The 9,048-nt window shown below is 40.6% G+C and overlaps 1 pseudogene across 1 annotated transcript; it reads left to right on the top strand.

Moving 5' to 3' along the window:
• Positions 1-5,760: 5,760 nt before the first annotated feature.
• On the top strand, positions 5,761-8,577 carry LOC308497519 (ferritin light chain-like; annotated as a pseudogene). The gene is made up of 2 exons: positions 5,761-5,835; positions 8,068-8,577. The product of its transcript is annotated as a ferritin light chain-like (transcript).
• Positions 8,578-9,048: the final 471 nt, after the last annotated feature.

Here is a 9,048-nt window from a genome sequence, read left to right as displayed (position 1 = left end):
AACACTTAAGATCTACTTTTTTAGCCAATTTCAAATATAGAATACAGTACTGTTAACTATAGTCACCACTCTGTACATTGTCACCAGAATTTATTGATCTCATAACTGAAAGTTTGTAGCCTTTGACCAACATCTTTCCATTTCCCACTCCCAGTCCCTGATAACCACCATTCTACTTTCTATTTCTATGAGTTCAACTTGTTTAGATTCCACATATACCGTATTTGCCGGCGTATAAGACGACTGGGCGTATAAGACGACCCCCTAACATTTCCACTCAAAATACAGAGTTTGTTATATACTCGCCGTATAAGACTACCCCCTCTTCCGCACACCTTCCACACACCAAATAACTTTCAGTTTAAAATTTGCATCAGACTTCTTTCTTTTGGCTGGTGCCATGATAGGGATGATAGGGGTTTGACTGGTCGACATTTTCTATGCTGTACTGTACAATGGTGCAGTATTGTGGTTGGCTGTTGGCTGTATACAAAGCCTGATTTGATTGGTCCCTGCTCCCTGTTTGCCCGCCCTGTCACTATAGCAGTCTGGTCCACCCTTGCATCAGCATCTCCCTGGGACCTCACTAGTGCGCAAGTGCGAGCTCTTCAACATTCTAACAGGCACCATGACAGTGCAAAATCGCGAATCTTCAATGCATATGTAAAGAAATATACGGTAACCCGAATTTACCACACTCACAAAATCGCACACAGCCGACCATACACCCAGTATGGTATCGCGATTCGCGATTTTGCGCTATCATACTGGGTGTATGCTCGGCTGTGTGCGATTTTGCGAGTGTGGTAAAATCGCATAACAGCAAAATCACATAACAGCCGAGCATACACCCAGCAGCGCTGCTGATGCCTGAACGGTATGTGGAATGAAGTGGGCGGGCATCGGGAGGCCACTATGGCACGGGGCAAGCACTATGGGCAGTCTATCTGAAGTGTACCTGGCGTATAAGACGACCCCCCCACTTGGAGGCATATTTTTCGGGGCCAAAAAATCGTCTTATACGCCGGCAAATACGGTAAATGAGATCATTCAGTATTTCTCTTTCTGTGTCTGGCTTTTTTCCCTTAGCATAATGTCCTCTAGGTTCATTCATATTGTTGCAAATGACAGAATTTCCTCCTTTTTTATGACCAGATAATATTCCTGTGTGTCTGTGTGTGACATTTTCTTTATCCATTCATCCATCCATGGACATTTTGGTTTTCACTTCTTCATTATTGTGAATAATGCTGCAGTAAACATAAAAGTGCAGATAGCTCTTCACAGTATTGATTTAATTTCCTTTGGATATATACCCAGAAGTGGGATTGCTGAATCATATAGTTGTGGTATTTTTAATTTTTTGAGAAAATTCCATATTGTTTTCCATAGTGGTTCTACCAATTTACATTCTTGTATGTGCTATGCAAGTTCCTTGACTGTCTCCACCACTGCTACACTTTATTCAAGCATTCTGGAAGCTTCCTGAGGTGCTCCCCCCAAAAATAATTATGGATAAAAAAATGCCTCGATGAAAAGGCATTTTTGGCTCTTAATGAATAAGAAAAAGAAAGTTTAACTTTAAATACCTAAAAATAACTAGTATAAACTAAATGTCATCATACACTAAATAGAAAAAAAATGCTGGGTACTGCTTCCTTTCATACACACACACACACACACACACACACACACACACACACACAAAAGTGTTGATCTTTAAAGCTGTACAATGTGGAGCATGAAGTAAGTAAGCAATGATTTTGAGGTGTTGCTGTTTGGAGAAAGCTTTCTGGGGCTTTACAAAACATATTGGCGTGGTATGTGGAGCAAACCCATTTCTGGTCTAGACTCGAGGAAGAAAATGATTCTTCTCGTCAATTAAGATTTTTAATTGTCCCTCTCAGTCCTTCAGCACAGAAAACTCTTATTTTCCACAAAGAGAACAAAGACCTCTGGAAAGAAAATAGTAACAATGTGCTGAATCTCCATAAGTCATTTTCATTTGCAAATAAAGCAGTTAATTTTTCCCACAGCCAATTTGGGAGAAGTAAAATCTTCTGCAGGAATCAATTGATTAATAAATGATTCATTAGTGTTTTTAAAAAGCCCAGAAATAGTGAGAAGGGCCCTGAAGCAAGAGGTGGATGGTCAGGGAAGACAGCCCAGGACACAAGTGCTGTGACACAAAGAAAAGGATCCGAACAACATAAAACACACGGTGTGTTTAACAATATGGTTTTGGATTATCATCTTGACTTTATGAAGAAAGAGCTGGGAATTTGTTTCCAAAACACCATCTAATCTTATACTGTGTCCTGTGTAAATGTATATAGTAGACTGTTTATAGATCACATTTATTCAGTCAATCTTGACAAATGTTTTATTATCTGATTTAAAGAACCCTCCCAGATATGATGATCCACAGAGTCTGATAGCAAATCCCTGCCTTGGGCAGGCTGAATTTTGTCTACGTGTGCTACAACTTACACTTAGAAAAACAACTTCTGGCAAATGCATAGGGGGTGTAAATAAAAACCAGTACAGAAGTATTTAACATGAAGACAAGTCTTTTAACCCTGGTTTAATGTGCTGGTGATGTATGACAGAACGATTATGCTTATACACTTGTTCTGGTAAAGGTCTGAATGTTAATGAAAAAAATGTATTTTTACATAGCACTGTCCTCCACCCTCAGGAGGTTGCAGGAAAAAATTTGCTTCAGATGTTATAAATTATATACTGTTCACCGTATACTTGGTCAAAGTGATCGTGTTTGCTTCAGTTGAAATAAAGACATCTATTTTCAAATTTGGAATCAGGGCCATTTTCTTCCAGAAGAAATAAAATCAAAAAACAAAGCAGACCTTGACTCTCCACTAGCTACTGCAGGGCATAATTCATCTAAACAGGGAGACCCCCATCAGGAGATGGGCACCAGTTTCACCTATCAGGTCCCCAGGATGGTGAGTCCAAGGTTTTCTAAACCAGAAGTACAACCTCTCCTGGGAGTCTCTTCTTCTCTGAGGCTTTACTTGGACATCATTTTCTACCAGCTACCTCAGCAACAGCAGCGCAAGAACATTCTTCCCTGCTCCCCACTCCTGTAGCAGAAAGCTTCAGGAAATAAAAAACTCTCTCATTTTAATAGAGAAGATGTGATTTGATGATTTAGTTATTTAAGGGCTTGATGATTTAATGTTTAGATTTAATGTAATATCTAAGGCCAGTTAGAAAATCGGACTTTAGATGAAAGAGATTTTTCAATAGCTCCTTAGTTGGCACTATATACTAAACATATCAAAACATACACAAGACAATATTTGCTGTAACATGTTATGTTATAGTGAAACACAGGAGTACCTCTCACTGGAAATTATTCCCAAAGAAAACTAAATTTGCAAGCTTTTTACATTGATATATAAGCAATTTGAAAGATATGTTGTCAAATCCCTACCGTCTTCTGAAAATAGCTTTAAAGACTGTGTATGATTCAGAGCTCTCTTGATTGCAGGAGGAAAAAAAATCACACCAGGTTAAGTAGCTATACCAGCTCATGAAATCTTTCGCCTCGCCTCGCCTCTCCTCTCCTCTCCTCTGCCGAATCCTCTCATAGCCAACTGACTTCTCCAAATACCAAGTTCTAAGCAGTATTCATGGTTCACCTCTTAGGACTTCTAGGATGTTCACCACCCAGGAGAGATCACCACCCAAACTTAAAAATCCCCAGGAAAGGGTTCAGCACAGTGCTTCTAACGTCAAGGTTGCCGGTTCAATTCCCACATGGGCCAGCTGCGCCCTCTACAGCTAAGATTGTAAATAACAGCTCTCCCTGGAGCTGGGCTGCAGAGCGCTGCCAGGAGCGGCCAGTGGCCAGGGTGAGCAGCGGGCAGCCACCGTGAGCTAGTGTGATCGACCCACGACTGGCGACCGAGTGCCTCAGCCTGGGGAAGTGCAAGACTCATAATACCAGCAGGGACCAGGGAGCTGTGTCCTGTACAACTAGACCAAGAAACAAGGCTTGAATGGGAGGAGGAAGGGTGGAAGGGGGGGAAAATCCCACGAAGGACCAAATAGCCAAGCTCAGATCAAGAGACCACATCTGGCCAGGGCTTTTGAAAGCACTTCACACGTACCACAGATTCCGTCCTAAGGAAAGAGGGGTTTCCTGAAAAAGAGAGGGTAACAAGACTAACTAAGCCCATGTCTGCCATAGTCTGATTCAATTTGCATAGTAAAGATCAAAAGAGCTTTTGAGGAAAAGTTCAGATTATTTTTCTCAACCTCATGATATTTTTAATTGCTTTGTTTTAATTTTCTGAGGCCTGACTCCAAATCTTTGTTTTACGAGTTTAATCAAATTAATGATTGACATTTTGAAAATAAAGTTTATTCTATTTTCACCTACTTGAAATGACAGCTCCTGCTTTGTTTGGGATTTTAGGGAAAAAAATACTTTTTCAAGGGGGAAAAATAATCAAACAAGTTACTCCCATAAACTGACATGGTTTACTTTTTTAAAATAAAGCATCGGGGGGTGGGGGAAGCACTATTAAAATACATGATAAATAAATGATATTTCTACATGGAATAATGTTTATAAGACAAAATGAGTCAATAGATGCTCTAAAATTCAGTCAACTAGCCCACATGTCAGTGGGTTCATATGCTTGCTTGAGTTATTCTCTCTCTCACTTGCTCTCTCATTCTCTCTTCTGAGGCAGTCTAAATAAATACACACAGTAGAAAAATCTCTGCAACTAAAAACCCTTGATATACTCTCTATTAAAATAATACTAATATTCAGAAAATACGCTAGGGTAGATCAAATTTCTCCTAGTTACATACACCTGTATTGATTTTCTATACCTTTACTTTTAATCATTTATTATACACATTTCATAGAGAGACAGAGAGAGAGCCAAAACAATGCATACACATTTTAAGAAAGGAAAAAACTCTATTAAAATTGTAATACTCAATATATAGCAATAACAAAAGATGAATACAAGTCACTTTTGACTTCTGCGATTACAAGAGGTGCTCAAAGTGGTTACCATCAGCATAATTTTAATACAGTTTTTTTCCTGTCTTAAAATGTGTATACATTTTTTTGGCACCCTGTGTGTGTGTGTGCGTGCACGTGGTGTGTGGGTGTGTGTGTGTGTGCCTGTGTATATATCAATTTCAGAACCAATTCTCCATCACTAATGATATCTAGATAGCAGTATAAATATTCTCCCCAAACTCAATACTGCATAGATCTTAAAAAAGGACATATACTATACTGCAAAGCTTTAAAATGTACCGTGTTTCTCTGAAAATAAGACCTAGCCGGACATTCAGCTCTAATGCATCTTTTGGAGTAAAAATTAATATAAGACCAGGTCTTATTTTACTATTATATAATATAAAATAATACCAGGTCTTATATTAATTTTTGCTCCAAAAGATGGATTAGAGCTGAATGTCCGGCTAGGCCTTATTTTCGGAGAAACACGGTAGCTGAGGTGGGTGAGAGGGGAAGATGGGAAGAGAGAGAGAGAGAGAGAGACAGAGAGAGAGAGAGACAGAGAGAGAGAGAGACAGAGAGAGAGAGAGACAGAGAGAGAGAGGAAAAGCATGAGGGCCAGAGAGAGAGAGACAGAGCCCTTGTCCCAAGGACTTATAGTTTGCTGGGTGGGGTGAGGGAGTTACATACTATTGATTTGGCAGGAAAAGTGGTACATGCTCTTCCATGGGAGGGCTTGACCTCCTAAGATGGGTGGAGGTCTGTTGATTCAGACCCTTATCTTGCTCCAGACCACCTCTTGTCATCTGTTGTTGCAAAAACAGGTATGTGGCTGGAGGCAATTAATCAAAGCTATTTATGAGGTTTTTCCGTAGGCACTATGGACCCCCTTCCATCCCTCCTCCTCCTACATTTTCTAACTTCTACCTAACACTAACCACAGGCTATTCTGATGGCCTCGTGCTGCCAATAGGCACAGAAAGTAGACAATTAGATTATGTACTGGATATTGATCAAGTGAAGATTGAAAACCAGTGCTTCTAATAGGCAATTAATAGGGAACAAGGATGACTTTTTCTGAACATGGTGATTGTTAAAATGTAATCATTAATGATAAGCCAAATCAAAAATTGCTAGACACAAACACAAAACCAGATGAACCCCAGATAATTAGAGCCTCCCATTCCAGGCAAAGCCTGTCCTGGATTGTATGCAATGTACAAGACTGATAGTGCAACAAACCTGAGTGTAAATTCCTTAAAGACAAAAGCCGATCAGTTTCTTTTCTATTCTGTGAATGGTATGTAGCATCCACAGTGTGGTGGTTAATTTAGAGTGTCGATTTGACAGGACTAAGGGATGCCGGGATAGATGGTAAAACATTATTTTTGCAGGTGTTTTTGAGGGTATTTCTGGAAGAGATTAGCATTTGAATCGATACCCTACGTAAAGAAGGTGCCCTTGCCAGTATGGGTGGGCATCATCCAATCTGATGAACGCCTGAATAGAACAAAAAGGCAAAGGAAGAAAGAATTTGCTCTCTCTGCTTAAGCTGGCACACCCCCCTTCTGCTCGCGGACATCAGCACTCCTGAATCTGGGGCCTTTGGGCTCAGACTAGGACACGAGCCGCTCCCCTGGTTCTTAGGCCTCCGGACTCAGACTAAATCACACCACCAGTTTTCCTGGGTTTCCAGCTTGTAGACAGCAGATCGTGGGACTCCTCAGCCACCATAATCATGTGAGCCAATTTCTATCAAAAGTCTCTTCATTTATATCTATATCTATATATCTTTAGAGAGATAGAGATAGATGATAGAGAGATAGATGATAGAGACAGAGATAGAGATAGAATGGTAGAGATAGAGATAAAAACATATCGGTTCTGTTTCTCTGAACAACACTAATACACATAGTGTTCAAATATATTAAATAACAATGAAGCAACAAATAATTGGAAAATTATGCTTTTTCCCAGCAATGGTTAAATTAAATCAATTCACTAGACTGTTTCATTAAAAAAAAATATATACGGCAAGCAGTCAAAATAGATCAGTAGCAGCAAAGGCAAAAATGATAGGATGTGTTTAATAAATCTAAAGCATCCCAACAGAGATTTTCCACATTTTTAAGGGAAAGTAGAAATAATGAAATGAGTATTTCCAAATAACTCTTTGTGAAATCTAAGCAATGGGATGGAGGGGTAGGGAAGGGAGCGCTCATTATCAGATGACAAAACCATTCCTACATGGCTTTGTCAGGTTCCACAGAAGACATGTTTCAAGGACAAACACCAACTCCTATTTCTCACATACCAATTATGTAGTTTTTAGACTTATGAGTCTAGAGATCCCTTGACATGTGGGCACTATCACTGCACCAAGGGCAAGTTTCCCCACAGACACTGTTAAGGGGACTGCCAATTACAGATCTTTCTCAAGCACCCTTGTGACCGCAGAGAAATTAGCAAGTGAGAGGGGAGGAGCAAGACAGGGAGACTGATGACCCCACAAGCCTAGTAACCGAACACAATGGAAAGGGAAAGAATGAGGTTGCAGTATGAACAATGCAGAAAGTTTTAAAATGGACGCTTTTAACATTTTAATATAAGGGAGCTTAAAAGCTTTGGCATTCAATTTCAGTTCAAAGTGATATTCTGTAACAGTGCTAGCCGACAGAAATATAATGCATGCCACACATGGAATTTAAGTTTTCTGGAAGTCACATTAAAAAAGGTAAAAAGAAAAACAAATGAAATTAATTTTAATATTACTTTTTATTTAATCCATATATTATCATTTAAACATGTAGTAAATAGAAAATATCGTTCAGTGCCCTCAGTGGTTCCCCAGATCTGTTTCTTGCTTCAACAATGTTTGAATGAAAGAGACACTGAAAGACCCCTTCTTCCAGCCTCCGACCACCCTCCAACCTCTTTTCCAGTCGCAATTATCGGAACCATCTGAGCCATCCTGAGCCTCTGAGACCAACCAACACTTTTTTTTAGCTTAACTCCTTATTACCAAGCAACCATGAGCGAGCTCCCCAGTTCATCAGAATTATTCCACCACGGTGGAGGCCACCGTCAACCACTTGGTCAACTTGCATCGGCAGGCCTCCTACACAGATCTCTCTCTGGGCTTCTATTTCGACCACAACAGTGTGGCTCTGGAGGCCGTGGGCCACTTCTTCCGTGAGTTGGCCAAGGAGAAACAGGAAGGCGCCGAGCGTCTCTAGAAGATGCAAAATCAGCATGGCTGCCGCACCCTCTTCCAGGACCTACAGAAGCCTTCCCAAGATGAATGGGGTAAAACTCAGAATGCCATAGAAGCTGCCATGGTCATGGCAAATAGCCTGAACCAGATCCTTTTGGACCTACATGCCCTGTGTTCTGCCCACACAGACCCCCTTCTCTATGACTTCCTGAAGAGCCACTTCTTGGATGAAGAGGTAAAACTCATCGAGAAAGATGGGAGACCACTTGACTAACCTCCACAGGCTGGCCAGCCCCCAGGCTTTGCTGGGCAAGTATCTCTTGGATACTTGCTCACCCTCAAGCATGACTAGGACACTTGGGGTCTCCCTTCAGTGGCCCCTCTGCATCCCCCTGCTGTTGGGCTTCTGCCTGAGTCTCTCCCTGCAACTACTAGGCAGGCTTCTAACCACCCTGGAGTCCGCCTCATGCCATGGGCCAAACTGAAACAATAAAACTTTTTGCAGCAAAAAAAAGAAAGAAAATATTATTAGTGAGGAATTTTACGTTTTTTTTCATACTTAGTCTTTGAAATCAGTGTGTATTTTACACTTACAGCACATCTCAATAGTCAAATTTCAGGTGCTCACTGGTCACCTGTAGCTAGTGGCTACTGCACTGCTCGTTATAGCTCTAGAGCCACCCCAAGAACATTTACTTATTCACTCAATTAAAACATTGTGAAATATATAATGAATGCCTACTCTGGGCCACACAGTATACCAGGAATTTAAGATACAATAGTGAAAAGAATTAACACAGCTCTGCTCATATAGAGCTTGGAG

The sequence above is a fragment of the Rhinolophus hipposideros genome (genome assembly GCF_964194185.1).
Source record: "Rhinolophus hipposideros genome assembly, chromosome: 5".
NCBI lineage: Eukaryota > Metazoa > Chordata > Mammalia > Chiroptera > Rhinolophidae > Rhinolophus > Rhinolophus hipposideros.
The sequence above is the reverse complement of the archived record's forward strand: the minus strand, read 5'-3'. Positions and strand labels throughout refer to the sequence as shown.